Here is a 19,212-nt window from a genome sequence, read left to right as displayed (position 1 = left end):
AAAATGGATTAAACCCTTTACTGGTCAAGTTTCTAGTTTTGTGTACCAAAAGTTCTGATTTGGAAAGTATGTTTTGTTACTAGAAAAACTGTGCTTTGACTCTGTGTCTTATGACTTGACCCATACCTGGTACCCTTATGATGTCTTAATGTATACTAAGCATATATATATATATATATATATATATATATATATATATATATATATATATATATATATATATAGAATCGAATAGAAAATAGATTGGGTGAATTCGTTCCAAGCCCACAACCAAACAAGGAACATGAAATTAAGCGGAGAGCACACATCCTATTACCTGTCGGATCCTATTGGTATATATATATATATATATATATATATATATATATATATATATATATATATATCCTTTGATGTATACATTAAGGAATCATAAGGTTAGCATTATGGTCCTTTCTATTAAACGTAGCCTTCTACCAAGGCATCTACTGTTATGTGCTAGACTCGACTGTTCTGTTTGTCGTTTGTAAAAATGTAAGTTTTCCCTAGTTTATAACTATCTTAACTCGAAAATAGTTTGCATTTGACTTTCAAGTGGTACTTTCACTTTATGAAAGTAATGGGAAATGTAAGTACACAGTTGTCGTTTATAATGACATGTGGATGTACTGATGACCTAAAACATGTTTGTTTTATTATGGTCATAATGTGAAGGCTAGTACCCCTACTAAACGCTCTCCCTGTCTAGAGATTAAGGGAACCAAACGCGACCTCTGCAAATTCTTGCAAGCCGTGTAATTCACATTCAAGTTATATGATCATGTATACCCAATATAACTATCACCTTTTGTTTAAAACAATGAGTTAGTGATTCATTGGTATAATTAGATCCTGTATGTTCTCATGCTATAGCAACCTAGTTTGTTTGTTCTGTATGGTATTGTTTGTTTCTCATCATAGTATTCTCTCTGTATGTTATTGTTTGTTTCTCATAATAGTATTCTCTCTATGTATGTTATTGTTTGTTTCTCATAATAATATTCTCTCTCTGTATGTTATTGTGTCTTTGTATGCTTCATTGTACTAGAAGTAATGAATAGCATCCTCCTAAACTATACCTATTATAGTTTACTAAAGTTTTACTTGAACTGTTATTGAAAAGACTCGTTTATCTACTAAGTTATGCTTGTACTTTAAAAACGGAGTTTTGTATGACTATAAAGTAACATAACTTTAAAAGAGTTTTTGAAATGTTTTGACAACTTATAAATGACATAAGTAACATTTTTGAAAGATGTTTATAAGAAACAGTTACACAATTATCATTGTGTTCAACTTGTATTCCCCCCCTTAAAACATTTAAAACAGTTAAAAGATTCATTACGGGGTATGAGCTCACCTGATGTGGGTGATTCAAACGGGTATGCGTGTAAGGATGAGAAGTTCCACGAATGAAGTCCCGAGACACAACAAGTCCTAAATGACATATATTGGCATGAATATAGTGTTTATAAACAACTATATGAAAGGAAACACCTTCCGGGACTAGGAAACACTTTGACCAAGTGTTGGAATCACATGTGATTCATCAAAGGGAAGTGGAATGGCACTAACTTGAGTTTACTACCATGGGTTTACGGCCAAGGGAGTTTACTGCCGTAAACTCATGGTCAAACATGCCTAAATGTGGGTTTGAATGCTAGGGAAACTTTAGGGACTTTTCCTCTACACAAGGATGATATAGACCATTATAAGGAAGGCTTTTGATGAGTTTACGGCCAAGCAAGGAGCTTACGGCCGTAAACTCATGGACATTATGAAGTGAGTGTGGTTTAAGGTCCTATACTCATCAATGAACGGTTCTAGGCCACAAGCTTTACATCTAGAAGGGTTTATGGCCCATACATGTCATAACATTGAGTTTACGGCCAAGGGAGATCTTGGGCCGTAAACTCAAGATGTTCTTGGGAAAATGCATGTTTCAAGGGTGTGATTCAAGGCTTCCTAGTAGATATGAAGTATAGGAAAGAGTACTTACGATCTAGATGCTTGAAATGGTCGATTTTGGCCAAGAACACTAGTGTGTGTTCTTGGTGTTCTTGGTGAAACTTGAAGATCTAGCAAAAGAATGATTTCACGGATGGAATCATGGAAGGATACTAGATTAAGTGATGTATCATCAAATCAAGGAAGAACACTTACCACTTATGAAGATCTAGGATGAAAAGTTCGATGATACTTGAGAGATAACTCGAGTTCTTGGGGTTGGAATGCAAGAAATGGCTAGAAATGACCAAGGACCATATATATACACTTGAGTTTACGGCCACATGAGTTTACGACCACATGAGTTTACGGCCGTAAACTCATTGGCATTGTGGCCATGAACTCTCTTTGATGAGGTTAAGGTTTGATTTCTTGGACAGTGTCTCTAGCAGGTACATTCTAACACTCATTCCTTAAGTGTACTTAGGCTTAAACTCCTTAGAATGACCTTTAAGTAGGCTTGAACTCATTACCAGTGAGTTTGACACTCATTTGAGTTGATTGACTGGGATTTTAAAAGTAAAAATTTTCCAGGTTGTCACAGAAGACCCCAAAGTGGAATAAAACGGACACATTTACGGAACAACAATCGAAAAGGTCGTGCGGCTCGGGTTCGGTCGATATTTCGGACGCGCGCACGAACATCGACCTCAATGCGGACACGGATGAGATACCGGACGACTTCGACAACCTTGAAGAGATCTCCCCGCCTCGACGACCGATAGGCCGCAAGAAAGCGAGGCGTGCTCAACGACACGCAGATGAAGCCGAAAGTAGACATTGAGAGCAAGCCGAAATGAAACAAAAATTTGACGATCACAACGAAATCGCATACAAGATATGAGTTGCAACGGGATGTGGTAACTGGCAAATTTTGGGTCAAGCAAGGTCTAAAATGTATCTATGTATAAGTAAAACCACATCATAACTTTGTTGCAATAAATCCTTGAAAGCCAAAAGACATCATTTGTATAAGTAAATATATATATACTTTGAAAACCATGTTCGTTATGAACCTTTGAAAGTCAACAAGTTAGAACAAAAATCATAAATTAAACCTTGCTTTAGAATTTTCGGCCTAGGACCCCAACAAATCTAGTGATTTCGGTTTGCACTAGGACCGAAATCACAAGTGATCTCAGTTGGAACATAGATCGAAATCACATGTGATTTCGGTTGATGCATAGACCAAAATCACATATGATTTTGGTGATACTATGGGGATTTCGGTGGGAAGAAGAAGGGAAAAGAGTTGACTTCGTGATAAGATATTTCATCATTTCCAAGGTTTTACCCAACATGTATCAAAGCATTTATCCAACAGATCACAATGCAAACATCACTTCATCCCTCTTCCTTATCTTGGGCCGAAATCACCCCCACAAACCCCCACCATTTCCATATTTTCCTTTATGTTTACTTTAAACTCTCTCAAGAATCAAGTCCAAAAATCTTCCAAGAGTTAATTCTCCAAGTTTGTTCTTAGAGTTTTGGTAAGTTCTTCTTGATTATCTAGTGTTTTTACACACTTTTACACTAGCTTCATCTTATTTACACAAATTATTATGTGTTAAAACTCTTATGATAATATTATTTCCAAGGAAGTTCATCAACCCTATTCAAGTGTTTAGGCTTGAAGATCTTCACATCACCTCTTCAAACAACCCACAACCACACTCAAGGTGAGTTCATACCCCCCCACATTTTCGAGTTTTTCATGTTTTTTTTGGGGGGGGGGGGGGATACAAGTAAAGTTTGTTTTTTACACAAATACTTGTATTATTTCATCTTTATGTTAAGTATAAAACCTTATTTGCATGAAATATGGTTATCACTAGCTTTTAGACAATTATTTGTGATATATTAGTTTTGAAATGCAAAGATAACAAAACCAAAACAAAAACTATGCTATATAATCATAAGAAAAGTTATGATTAAAAACTACAAGGATTTTGAGACTTTTTACCAACATAGAGTTTTTCTAACAAAAAGGGTTACATTCTAGTTATTTCACTATTTTGTGGATTACAACCCAAAAACATGATGTTTTAACTAGACAAGATAACTACTATGTATTTATATAAATGATTATATAAATAGGCTTAACACACAAACATAATAAACTATAATTGGTATAGTTTGGGAGTTACAAACACTACATTATCATTTCGGATGAAACATATAATTATATAAATGTATAATTATTTTTACACTATGAAAGAGCAAAGCATTCATTTACAGAAAAAAGGGGTTTTCAGTTCACGTAAACCGGTTGATACAATTTTGTGAGACACTTGGCTTCACCGTACCTACAAGAGTACACACTAAGTCCTGAATTATAACCAGAGTCTCTTATAGGGGGAGCGTGACACTTGTGTATAGATCTATACGGGATTGACAACCTCGCACCTGAGTTGTTAGCTACAATTAGACCAAGCCAATCTAGGGTGACAAATGTCATAACATTCTGATGCCTAAAGAATGTCGTGGCAGGCTAACTAGTCATTAGATACCATGTATTTGGGACTGATGAATCGGTCTCGAATACTCTTTAGGACTGATTTTAATGTTTGAATAATTAGACACCGACTAGACTTCTTTGGGACTGAATTTTAGTCCCTAATACGTTTACACCAATTTAGCTTTGGAGGGAAACCTATGGAGGACTGAATTTCAGTCCCGAATAGACTAGCGCCAATTTTGACTCTGGAGGAAACTTATTAGGGACTAAATTTCAGTCCCTGATAAACTTGTGCCAATTTTGATTTTGTTAGGGAACTTATTAGGGACTGAATTTTAGTCTTTGATAGAATTACACCAAATTAACGTTTGAGAGAAACTTTCTAAAAACTAAATTCCAGTTTCTAATACACATGCATTATTTTACATTCCAATGGACACTCATAATGGAATAAAATAGTATATTAGACTGCTTAATTAGTCATATATATATATATATATATATATATATATATATAATATAATAGAGACCGGTTACTTAGTAATGAGTACTCTTTAAAAAGAAACTTTTTACGAGCTGAAGTTTAGTCTTGTATAAACTAGCCTAATTTTCATTTTGAATTAAAATATTAGAAACTGAATTTCAGTACCAAATAAACAGATGTCAATGTTGATAATTTAGGGAACATATGCAACAACATTTGTTCTCTGTGGTGGTTGCTTCCTTCTCCATAGTTTCATCTCCAATCGCTAGCGTTGTTCACTATTTGGTTATAACCGAATTGTCCAATTGAAAATGTTGGATTGGACTAGTTGGTTTGGATATTTGGATTTTTGGATTGATTTTAAGCTAAACCATGTTATTATTTTGGATTTCGGATTGGTTTTGGTTTACTAAATAAAAACCGAATAATCCAAAACAACCTAATAACAACTTATTATTTATTTTTAATATATATCTTTAATCATTTATAAAATTAGTAAAATACTTTTTTAAGTATTAGAAACTTTCATCCAATATAATACCTTAATATGCTATCAAAAGTTTTTTGTCAATAAAATATTAAACTATAATCAAATTTTCTTAATAGTTGTTTACAAATTATAATTTATAACTAAAAATGTTTTTTTAGTTAATTTTATAGAGTTGGCTAATATTTAAGTTATATATTTTTAAAATGTCTTGCCTCTTAAAAACCGGAATGTTAAAAACGATCCAACTGAATTGTAATTTGGTTTGATCGGATCGGCTTTGAATTTAGTTCAGACTATTTTGATATGTGTTTTGAAAACCAAAATCTATTTGGATTTACTTGATCAGATCCGATCAAACTGATCCGATCAAATTGATCCATCCAAACGAACACTCTACCAATCGCCGTCAGTTGGGGTCTATTATACAGCCATCGCCACCACTGCCACCACTACCACTACCTCTACCACCATCACCAACACTACCTTTATCATCATCACTACCTATGCCGCCACCACCACACCACTACCTCCACCTTAATCCCCTCTGCCACTACCACCTCTGCCACCTTCACCCATTTACTACAACCACCTTTATCGCTGCCGATAACACAATCACCTCCACTTCTACCTCCGCCAGCAAACCCTCCTCCATAATCACCACCTCTACTATTACAACGACAACCGTTGCCACCGCCACCACTATCCCACTACCATCTCCACCTCATTTGCTACCACTATTATCACCATCTACGCTACCACCTCTGTCGCCGCCGCCACCATCACCACCACAGTCACCACCTCCGTCGACCCCATATCTACTGCTACAACCGCCACCTCCTCCGCCTATGTTTCATGTGTCACCTCTACAACCATCACCACCTCTACCTTTACCCCCTCCACTACGACCATCTATACAACTACCACCACATCTGCCACCTCCACCGCCTCCGCTACTACCACCTATTATATCTATGACCACAACCTCTACTTCACCACCACCTATGTCGTTGCTGCTAACACCACCACCTCCACTCCTCCCCTCCGCTATCACTGTCTCTGCCACCACTACCTTCGTCACCACTAGCCCACCACCACCACCACTTCCATCCCATTTGTTACGACAAACATCACCATCTCTACCACTATCTCTGTAGGCGCCACCACCATCACCAATGATACAACTACCACCACCACCTCTGCTAAAACCATCACCACCATGACCATCCACTACAAATAAAATGACATTTAGTGGCATAGAAAAAGTGTCACTAAAAACCAAAAAAGTGCCACTAAAAACCCTCTCGGCAATCAGCGGCACAAAAAAAAGTGCCACTAAAAACGCTGCCACTAAAGGCCTTTAGTGGCACTTTTTGGTTGTGTCGTTGCATCCTTATTGGGTTTTAGTGGCACTTTTCTACTATGCCACTATATCACTTGTTGGTTTTAGTGGCACTATTTTTATGCCACTATTTAACTGTTAAAATAAGTATATTTTTTATATTTTTGGTGGCACTTTTTTTACACAAAAGAATTATATTAAGATAAAACTGCACAAATGGTCCCTGTGGTTAGCTGAATATTGCCACTTCGGTCCAAAAAGGTTTGGACTAGCACCAGAGGTCCAAACTTTTCATTTTGTTGCGAGTTTGGTCCAGTTTTCTATAAACTTTCTCATAATGACTATTTTACCCTTGGTACTTTCTTTTCCTATTTTTTTTTTATTTAAATGCTTTTTCTGATTAAAAGAAAAATAAAAAAGATTCTCTCTCTCTCTCTATCTCTCTCTCTCTCACTTAATACTCAACAATCCAAACACCCCACCATCGATCAAAGCTGCTGCTTCCTCCCTCCGCCGTCCCCATCTCCGTTCACCTCCTTTCTCGTCGACGAGCATCAAAACGACACACGACAGGCAGTTGGGAACGCTGCCTGCCACCACCATCTTAACCCACCTCCTCTTTCGAATACCATAACCCCTCCATCACCGGTGTCACCTCTCACTCTATCCACTCGTTGTTCACAACCGAAGAAGAGGAAGGAAGAGGCAAAGCTGCCATCGCCGCCTCCCGTTGCTGCTTTCGATCTGCTTCACCCTCTCCAATTCTTCGCGTTTTCTGTTGGACAGAATAGAGACAACCGAGATCGATGACTGCTGCTGTTGCTTTTCTTCGATTGGGTCTTCGTCTTATCAAATTAAAATCGGGATCGTTGGCTATTTGAAACTACTTATCATGGATCTGGAAATTGGGTCTCGTCAAAATCATCAAGGGTAAGATCAGTATGTTTATATGCTACAATTTGTTGATTTAAGGTTCTTCGAAAACACCCATTTGAGTTTTGTGTTGTTTTCTTCTTCTGATTTTTACAGAAACAATCATGGAGGGTAGTTTTGACATTGGCGTCGGACCTCCCTCCACTGCCAGCCTTTTCTCTCTTCTCTTGGTAAACACTCAACGAACAGAAAGAGAGATGGCGGTAGTGTTGTAACCTCTATAGTAGCTCATCTGATTTAGAAACCCTAAAATGAAGACATATATGTTTGTTTCTTCGTCTTCTGATCTGTTTGATGGTTGGAGAGATGGCCGATGGTGTTTCCGGTGAAAATGATATGGTGGCCGGCGGTGTTATCCGGCAAGAATGGCAAGTGGGCGGCGATGTAGTAACAGTGGGGAAGAAGAAAACGAGAGAGAGAGAGAGAGAGAGAGAGAGAGAAAGAGAAAGATTTATTTTTATTTTTATTTTTATTTTCTTGTTTTTTTTTAATTTGAAAATCATAAACAAATAATAAAAAAGAGAAAATCATATTAATAGGGGCAAATCCGTCATTTTGAAAAAAATCAGAACAGATTGGACCAAAAACACAACAAAATGAAAGTCTTTGACCACTGGTGCTAGTCCAAACCTTTTTGGACCAAAGTGGCAATTTTGAGCAAACCACATGGACCATTTGTGCAGTTTAGTCTTATATTAATATATTTAGGCCAATTTTTTGAAGTTTAAATGGAAAATAAAACAATAATAAGACAATTAAGATAATAAATGGTAAGCACAATATAACTACTACAATTTAAACTTGTCTAATAACAATAGTCTCAATATTTAAAGCACAAATCTCTTAAAAAAGGTATAATAAGTCTAAATATTGTGCTAATACTCAAAATATAATTGAAAGTAATTGTAACTTGTAAGGGAGAAAAACAAATTTTGATTGACCTCTAAAATAATGTAAATACATAAATTATGCAAGCCTTGATTGACCTCGAACATAATGAAACTACTTAAATTGTGTAAGCCTTGGAGTTATACTCATAATGAAATGTATTTGCCTTCGTGAAGTTAACCAAACCATTCACTCTTGGTCCAGAAAATAGTGTAACACCTGCAAGCAGATAAAATTACATTTTTAACCTTAAAGAGATATGGTGAAAAAAATAAGTATTGCATTAACATATTAACATATATTAACAAGTGGAACTTCATTTTCTCAAGTGTTCCCAGTTTTATTAAAAAAACAACATTTATACACATATTTTATAAAGTCTATGTTGTACCTTCTTGTTCAAGTTCTTTAACAAGCTCATGCAACCCTCCATTAGACAAGTCCTTGTGTACAAATAATGTTTCCTAAAAAAACAGATTTCAATAGAAAAGTATATAAACTTTCAAAAATAAGTAAAAAATAAGAATTGTAGTTCAATTAACCAAATATATTACCTTGTATTTCAGGGTTTTCTCCTTTACATAAGATCTCCTTACCAAAAGCCCAAAGTTTACAAATTAGATAAAAAAAAAACAATATATATTTAACAAACTGGATAAAAAGTAGCTTGAAGATGATTTTTTTTACTATATGTGAGTTCAATAACAAAGTGAGAATTGTATGGACCATACCCAAGAAATGCATTGGTGTCTTTCTTCAAGTATGCTCTTTTTTGTAACTATTTCATCTGTATGCATTTTGTATAGAATCTACATCTACATAATACATTTCAATTAATGTTAGAATCTAGAGAAAAAAAAGAGCTTCAAGAATTTTATTATAATATGATTAAAGAAGTTACGTTATTGTTCTGTCCAAATCACCAATGCAATAAACAAGTTGAAGTAATTTTTCTGCTCACTTTTAACTCACTCCAAGGAGTTTTCTTTTGTGGTTGTAGTGCTTTCTTTGGCCATGCTTACAAGTTTTTTGATCTTGCTTGTTGTTTCCTTCTTATCTAAAGATCTTAAAGCCATTAAGAACAAAATGTTGCGATTGTGATCCCACGGGAAAAAACATAAAAAATAAGATAAGAAGTTATTAATGGAGCATTAGGCAAGAACCATACAATGCCACAAAGTTGACTAGGATAATAATTTAAACTGTTAAAGCATAAGAGAAAAGATGAAATACATATAAACAGGATTACAACTTGTTTAGGCTCGAATCCTAGTCATTTTCATATCCATTTAGTACTAATAAGACTTTTTTGGATTCAAGCTTGTTTACGCATGAATTCTCAAAGCTAGTTGAAAAAGCTCTAACTCAACCATAAGCTTGAATTTGCAACTCTCAATCTTCTCAAATTTTTGCAAATTTGAAGCTGGATACATTGTACTCAAATTAAATAAAACGAGAAAAACTACATTAATGCTGAAAAACCCATCAATTAGGTAGTAGAAAGTAAACCTAATTAAGCAAATGCGATAAGTAACAATGAGACATAAAATAAAAAACCATATCAAATATCCATCGACAAACACAGATATTAAAGGCTCAAATTTAACAAAAACTAAACCTATTCTATCCATATCAGTGGAATAAAAGTGAAGGCAATTGAATACAAAGATTAGATTCGAATACTTTAAAACTATAATAAAATATTAGGTTAAACTTAATTTATACTTAAGATGAGGACATGATTCGACTTGAAAATGAGAAACGTCGAGATAAGCAAAAAACAAGAGATAATGTTGTCTGACTGCTACAAAAGGCTTCAATTTCTAAAAGGAATGAATTAATGAACAAGTAGAAATACATTACCTTTCTGTGATTCGTTTTCCCCCAAACGAGATAAAAGTTCTGTAAATTTGTAGCCATCGTGAAGCGTGCGCCGGTATAATGCAGGGTTGCATCGTTGGTGTCGGGAAACTGTGTAGTTCCGATCGTAAAGCTGTGCCTGTGTCGCTCAACCCCTGTCGTCGTCTTCCCACCAACTGTTAGGTTTTTTTTTTTTTTTTTTTTTTTTTATTGTCAATGCTGATAGTGCACACTTGGGGGTGAATGAGAGTTAGATTGAACTATCGAACATACCTCCTCCTTTGATCTTCGTGGGTAACGTCTAAAATACTATTTCATGGAATTGGTACTAATTTTTCAATTATAAATTTGTTTTTAGTTTTGGTTTGATTCACTTCAGGTTCATCAGTCAACCTCGATAAGGCAAAAATCAAATACTATGTCTGTATGTTTTTTGTTGGTGTAGTTGCTTTGTTTTAGGCCAACTATTTACAGGGAGCTACATATGTAAGTTCTTTCCTTACTGGTATTTTCCCTTTCCTTTGTAGTTATTTTTTGACTCTATATTATGATTCTTAACACGACCATTTCCTCGTAGGGTATTGGAATGATTTTCAATTACAAACCTCATAATAGTTGATTATTTGAAGTACTTATGTTTTTTACATCATATTTGTGTTTGTGATCATTTAAATTGCAGGTTGCTTTTTGATATAAGCATGGTAATCTTATGAAGAAGTTTTGCAGTTTGTTGAAGTCAGATCAATAATATAATACTATGCGAGTAAAATGACATTTACTTTATTACTATTCATCTTTGTTCTCTTAGCTTATTTGAGTTCATATTTTTTTTATTGTTGGTCATTATATATTCTTGCACTGCACACCAATTGAGATGTTGGTTTGTCAATTTTTGCAGTAATTTGTGTATTTTTCTAGTTTTCTCAAAGAATCGAAGATTTCATGTACACAGAAAGTTAGAATTCTTATGACTGTTTTCATGAAGATTTGTGTGCACCAATTTTTATATTTAACAAAAAGAAGATACAAAAAGTTAGAATTCTTTAACTTATTATATCATTGAGTAAAAAATTATATCAATATTGATAAAGATGGTGCTTCCTTTCTTCTATCTCATAGTATTTTTGTACCGGGGGTGCCACTATATATTTCTATTCTATCTCATTTCTAACTTTTCATTACACATGTTCATTCCATCTCCTTTCTATTTCATTTCATTAAACACGATTGCATGAGGGTTGTGATCAGACAATTTCCATAGCAGCTTATGGAGATCATACCTGGTAAATATAAACAAATACATATTGTTGACTTTTTATGCATCAACTTTTTTTCTTGTGAACAGTCATGGTCACTTCCAACATTTGTGTCATGGTGACATTTCCAACATTTGTGCAGAGACTTTATCTTGGCCAAGGTTATGATGGTAAAACAGGGGCATACTCCTAGATTTTCATAACATAGTGTCCACCCGATAAAGATGGATATCTTACCAATGATGACATAAAAGATCTAGAAGAGCATGAGTAGTAGTCATGATGACCTATCTTTAGCATTTGATATTTTTTACACATAAGGTGTAGTTCTTGACTTGTTGGTTAGTCTTTTGTGTTTATTGTTTAATGTTAGATATGACAATGTCACGACTATTGTTTATTTTTTAATACTACTCCATTTTGTGCATTTCCATATTCTAGCCCACTACTAATAAAAATTTGTATCAAGGACTATATTGATATTAGTATGTTTTAATTAGTCCCAAAAGAAACATAGTTGGGACTAAATGACGTATTTGAGACTGACATTTAGCCTTTAAAAATTAGGTTAGGGATTAAATGTCATTGTATTCGAGACTCATATCTAACCATTACAAAATCACATTAGGGACCGAATGGGATATTATCAAAGATGGATATTTAGTTCTAGAATGAGAGTATCTAGGACTAATAAGATAGAAAATAGGGTTCAAAGGAAACACATCGGAGATTGGATAAGATTGTATTAATGACAAATATTTAGTCCTCGAATGACATTAAATTGGGATATGAAGGAAACATATTGGAGACTGAATGATATAGTATCAAAGATTGATATTGAGTTCTCAAAAGATAGTATTAGAGATGGATATGACTTAAAATTGAGGATTCAATGAAAACACATTAAAGACTGAATGTCATAGTATCAAAGACTGATTTTCTGTCTTTGATACTTACAAGTATTAGGGACTGATTTTCAGTCTTAGATGCATAAAAAAACCAATATCTAGGACTAGGCATCTGAGACTAGCTAGAGACTAGCAAAATCAGTCTCGAATCCCCATTAGAGACTGATTATTGACTATCTGAGGCTGAGCTTGTCAGTCTTTGATAACTTTTTTTCTTGTAGTAGGGTATTAACAAAACATTTGGTTTACCGGGTTAACATACAATCAAGTAGTTTTATATAAAGATAAAACTTCATAACACTATTTTCCAGTACAACTTTACTTACATCTTAGTCTTAGGTTTAAGATTTGCAGTTTATTTTTAAAGAAAATATTGGATTTTCTGAAAGCACACTCATCATTTTACAAGGAAAAAGCTACTGATTTCTCATACAAAATGTTTATGAACTCACCAACTTAATTGTTGACATTTTTCAAAATCACTTGTATTCTCAGAGAATCAGTAAACAAGTAATCAAAGAGTTTTTGGAGGATGGGGCGTTGCCGCGTCACATTATTTATTTTTGCTATACATATTTGATATCAAACAAAAAATGTTTTGTGTACAATGTAAACTTTTAAATTATCAATATGATGGTTGTATGGCTTTGATCATTTATATTCAATTGTTATGATATTGTACAATGACGTCATCCTCCCTCGGACGTTTCTGCCGTTCCGGTTCAGGGGTGTGACACGGGATCATTTGGAGTTCCTTCGTCATGAAGCCGAGGAAGATCGCATTGCGAAAGATTTGACAATTTTTCAAACTAGCGAGGAGAATATGTCACCGAGACGGTTGGAGGTACTCCGAAAAATGAAGGCGGCGATCGAGCATAAATATTTAGACGAAGATTAGTGTTTTTTTTCGTTGTAATGTTTTTTTGGTCAATGTTCTTTTTTTCGGTCAATGTTTTTTTTTTCGTTGTAATGTCGTTTTTAATTAGTATTTATTTTAAGTATGTGTTATTTAATTTATATGTTTTTTAAAAGTTATTATGACATAAATAAAAAATAAAACAAATTAGAAAAATAGAAATTAAAACATCAAAAAATTAAAAAAAAAAGAAATAGAAAATGTTAGGTGTTATCTCATCTTATTTGGTGTTGCCCATTTCCACACTTAGTGTTATAACACCAAAATTGACTAAGATGGTGATGTGACAGCTTTTGAGTGTGATAACATCTAATAACATGTTGCTCACACCCACAAGCCTAATAAATACAAGAAAATACATACCACATCATTTATTTATTGCAGGGGAAAATTGCCCACCACCTGCATCATCTGATTCACACCTAAACACTTGAAATCAGTACTAATTTGGTTGCATCGTTCCCCATTGAATTTTTTTTTTCTTTTTTTTTCTTTTTAATGATAATAATAATCAAACTATTTCAATCAATCCGAAAAACACTTCAAAATAATAGTTAACAATGCATCGAGCCCCATTTATTTTAATCATGGTGAATCAAAAACCAAGATGGAAGTTTGAAATCCAAAAATGAAATTACACTAGCCGGATCTATAATTTTTAGGATATACATCGAGCCCCATTTATTTTAAAGATAATAATAATAGAACTATTCCAATCAATCCGGAAAACACTTCAAAATAATAGTTAAGAATGCATCAATCCCATTTTTTTTAATCATGGTGAATCAAACCAAGCGGGAAGTTTGACATCCAAAAATGAAATTACACTAGCCTGATCTATATTTCTAGGATATACAGAGAGAAATCGAGATTTATTTTTTTCGCATAGATAAACAAGTGCTATATAGAGATTCCGTTCGAATTGAAAGCTTTCCACTCGATTTGCAAACAATTTGTATCTTAAAAAAAGCCCTAATTTCTTACCTGTTAAAATTGCATGTCAATCACGGTTTCGTGGGTTGAATATTAGCCAAAGATTCCCCACTTTCATTCTGAAATCGCACCTAATAGAACCTCCTTCGACCATTTATCGAGCGATTATCCACAAGGGCTTCCATCGTTAATGGTATTTTCCCTTTTCTCTATTCCCTCTGTATTCCATTGATGATATGCAGTGTGACATCCCATAAATTTTTCAGAACCAATTTAAAAATTTTCTTTACGCTTTTAAGTATTAAAATGCGAAAGTTCTCAGTTAAATAAACATTTTTTAAATAACAAAAGTTATTTGATTAAAACCTTCAGGATGCCATTCGTTTATATCCGAACATACGTTACTATCTAAATAAAAGGTTCATGAAATAACTAATGCAAGCCTATCCTTTATTCCACCCAACATCCTAACTAGTCAATTTCAACTTTGGCTCCAATACATGTGATGTAATAAAACGAGTGGGTCAGGTTTAGGAAACCTGGTGAGATACGTAGGGTTTTCAATCCCATAACATTTTAATGATAAATATCATTCCTGTAAGACATATATCAGGTGTAAATATATAACATGTCCTAAGACCATTTACCTAATCCCAACCGATCCTCACAAATCCTAACTTGACAATCATCTGGAAGTATCACCTTACCGGATGAATTGTTTAAGCAACTATTTGACTACACGTGCTAGCAGATTCCCTGGCTAGTGTAAGTCATATATGGCAACCAATGTTCAGAGATTTTGATGGATTTGGATTTCCATTTCATCTACGTCCATGGGTTATAAAGCCATGCTAGCATCGTAATTCATAAGAATGCCTAGAACCGCCAAGTGTTTGTCATTTACTCTGGTCGATGACCCAGACATACCGTCCGGTTGTCTGATCGGGACCCACTATTTTTGGTCATACCAAGAAGGGGATGATTACATTCCAATTTGGTCATACACTCTAACCCAACTATGAGACCTAATCGATGTCAAGCCTATTCGACACTAAGCAATCCTTTATAAGTCTTATTCCTAATCTAAGGCAAGACCAATATTTAAAGGCGATTGATTTGCACAAAAATTCCTAATCCAAATGTTACTATCTTATCTTTACAAATAGCACAAAACACATATAATACAAGAACATTTATTATATGGATATTTTAAAGTTAAGATTATGTTCTTGATAATAATTACGCACTCACTTGACAAAGTGTTTGGTGATTGGTGAATCGGGCAAAGCTTCACTTTACACCTTTCTCGAAAGACCTAGATGTACATAATGCAACATCTTAATCTAGTTTCATACTACGTGGAACTATTATCTTAAGAGTTTAGATTCCTCAACAATTCCAAAGCCTACTTCAGGATCAAACAAGTAAGGATCAGCTAGGCAGGACAGTCGGGAGGCAGGACCATTTTGACGTATAGTCTTTCTGAAATCCAACAACCAAGTTGACGTGAACTTTCTAGATACCTTTCCCATAGTAGATCAATCAATATAAAAACTTGGAATCATTGATAAATCTTAATTATAAGATCCTAGTAACAACTTACAACTATAATTATAAATTACACATGAGCAGAGTAAGTGTAGCTCGCTTATGTAACGCCCGATGGAGTTGAAGACTCCGCGGTCTATAGTGATGTATCTGGAGTCGGGTTGGGTTGTGTTCTGACCCAAAAAGAAAAGTTGATAGCATACGCATCTCGACAATTGAAGGAGCACGGAAAGAACTACCCCACTCACGATTTGGAGTTGGCAGCGGTAGTATTTGCCTTAAAGATATGGAGGCATTACCTCTATGGCACGAAGTGCAAACTTTTCACTGATCATAAGAGTCTCCAATATCTCTTTAATCAGAAAGAATTGAATATGAGGCAACGACGCTAGCTGGAATTACTCAAGGACTACGACTGTGAGATACTTTACCACCCCGGTAAAGCAAATGTTGTTGCTGATGCTCTCAGTCGGAAAGTCAATCTTGAAAGGAAAAGGCCAAGAGCCTTGAGAATTGAAGTTGTCTCGAAAATTGTGGAAAGTATCAAGAAAGCTCAAGAAGAAGCTTCAGAAAAGAATGAACGAAAGGAATAACGTTTGGGAAAGACGTTGGTGTTCGGTACAAACCGTCAAGGACTGAAGGTATTCCAAGATCGGATTTGGGTACCTAAGATGGAAGGGATAAGAGATCTTCTGATGGAAGAAGCTCACAAGACCATGCACTCGATTCATCCCGGTAGCACAAAAATGTATAGGGACCTAAAACCCTACTACTGGTGGCCGACGATGAAGCTCGATGTTGCGAAGTATGTGGCCGAGTGTGTAACATGTGCGAGAGTTAAGGCACAACATCAGAAACCATACAGGAGTTTAGAACCTTTACCTGTACCCATGGGTAAATGGGAAGACATCACCATGGATTTTGTGACTAAACTGCCCAGGACGAAGAACGGACACGACATGATTTGGGTGGTCGTGGATTGTTTCACAAAGAGTGCACACTTCATAGCTGCCAACGAAAGGTGGTCTATGGATAAGCTTGCAAATGCTTACGTGAAGGAAATTGTGAGACTTCACGGTGTTCCTTTAACGATTGTATCTGATCGTGATAGTCGTTTTACGTCGAGGTTTTGGAGGAGTCTACAAGAGGAACTGGGTACGAAGTTGTGTCTGAGTACAGCTTACCATCCGCAGACTGATGGTCAGAGCGAAAGAACGATTCAAACGCTTGAAGATATGTTGAGAGCATGTACCCTTGAGTTTCAAGGTAACTGGGATGAGCACTTACCTTTGGTATAATTTTCCTACAATAACAGTTTCCACTCGAGCATCAAGATGGCACCCTATCAAGCTTTGTACGGGCAAAAGTGCCGTACGCCGTCTTGTTGGCTTGAGGCTGGAGAAAAGCAGTTTATGGGCCCCGAGATAGTCCATGCGACTGCTGAAAAGTTAAAGGTGATCAGGGAAAGGATGTTAGCAGCTCAGGATCGTCAGAAGAGTTATGCTGACAAGAAAAGACGACCGATGACCTTCGAAGTTGGGGATTCGGTTTTGCTTAAAGTCTCACCGTGGAAGGGACTTATAAGATTCGGAAAACGAGGAAAGTTGAGTCCAAGGTTTATTGGACCGTTCCAAGTTCTTCAGAAGATTGGGAACCAAGCTTACAATGAAGAACTCGATGGTATTCATAACACCTTCCATGTGTGTTATCTGAGGAAATTCACGGGAGAAGTTCCCGACATAATTCCAATCTCAGAATTAAGAATGGATGAGAACAAGAGGCTGATTGAAGAGCCCGAGGCAATTGTTGATCGTAAGACTAAGAAGTTACGACGCAAGATGGTCGAATTATTGCTAGTCCAGTGGAAACATTCGAATGGGCCGAATCTCACTTGGGAAACAGAGGATGTCATGATGAGTCGCTATCCGCATCTGTTTGCTGACGCATGATGCAGGGACGGAATCATCCTAAGGGGCAGAGGATTGTAACGCCCGGTGATGACATGCCTAAGACGGCACGACAGGATCGCGCCTAACCAAAACACTAAGCGTTCCAGCCAAGCTAAGCCCAGCGGGCTCAGCGCCCGCCAGCGCCTCTGGGGACAGGATGCCCAGGCGAAGGGCTCGCGCCCGCTGAAGGACACTCCCAGCTCCAAGACAAAAGAGACAATCAGGGGACAAACAGTAGATCGGACCATTACCGCCAGAGCCAATAAGAGCGCCCTGACGGTTGAGGACGCACGACCCTCCAATCAGCGCCTCTGATCTTGTCTCCCCAAAAAGCGATCATGTTGTAACACTCGTATTTCTAGCCTAGGCATTAATATTAAGGTGATAGTCTAGGTTAACCTTTGTAACTCATTTTGAAGAAATGAAAAAGGAATTATGTGAATTATATGTGTTTTATGTGTTTTATGCTTAATTACTAGGAGTTAATTAATTAAGAATAAAAATGAGCGTCGAAAATAAATTTTAGATAAAGCCGATATCTATTAATAAAGTTGTAGTGGTCGTGACAAGGATTGCGGATATATAAAGAATGCCGAAATCCGAGTTATAACGAAGAAGTTATGACCTGTCGAAGTTTCACGACAAAACCGACTCGGTTCTGAATGTCGTAAAAAGTGAGTTTTCGATAAACTACTTTTTAGCCTTAGTGATCTAAACGAAACTCGTAGTGTTCGTTAAACCGAGAGTAGGTATAAAAAGAACACCCAAATCTGACTTCGTATGAGGAAGTTATGATTTTTCGAAGTTTCAGCTTAGCAGTAGACAGCTAAAAAACTCGAATTTTAGATCGAGTGATTTTTAGCCGACACGACCTAAACGAGAATTGAAGGTCTCGTAAATAGTAGCACAACGGTAAAAAGTCTGACGAAAACGAACGTCGGATGAAGAAGTTATGAATTTTTAACGGATTTCCTGTCCCGGTCTGTTAAAAATAATAATATAAAAATTAAATTCAAAGTTAGCCGACGAAGTCTAAACTAAAGTTGTAGAGCGTAATTTTACCTACGCGTGCATATAAAGAACGTCAAAAACGGAGCTCGTATGCGAAAGTTATGGATTTTAGAAGTTTTTGCACAAAAATCGAGAAAATTCGCATAGTCACGTTTTTGCCACGTCACCCTCGCTTAGAACGTGCCACGTGTCCAGAATTGGTGAGTCATGC

General features: G+C 35.8%; 1 long non-coding RNA gene across 1 annotated transcript; it reads right to left on the bottom strand.

The window, feature by feature from the left end:
• Positions 1 to 8,752: 8,752 nt before the first annotated feature.
• LOC145114876 (uncharacterized) lies at positions 8,753 to 9,319 on the bottom strand. Its single transcript, XR_013711303.1, has 3 exons — positions 9,175 to 9,319; positions 9,012 to 9,084; positions 8,753 to 8,839 (listed from the first exon to the last, which is right to left on the bottom strand). It is a non-coding gene; the product is annotated as an uncharacterized LOC145114876 (long non-coding RNA).
• Positions 9,320 to 19,212: the final 9,893 nt, after the last annotated feature.

Source organism: Lactuca virosa, chromosome 5 (assembly GCF_052849685.1).
Source record: "Lactuca virosa cultivar CGN04683 chromosome 5, Lactuca_virosa_CGN04683_v6, whole genome shotgun sequence".
NCBI classification, from domain to species: domain Eukaryota; kingdom Viridiplantae; phylum Streptophyta; class Magnoliopsida; order Asterales; family Asteraceae; genus Lactuca; species Lactuca virosa.
This window is presented reverse-complemented; position numbering and strand designations above follow the sequence as displayed.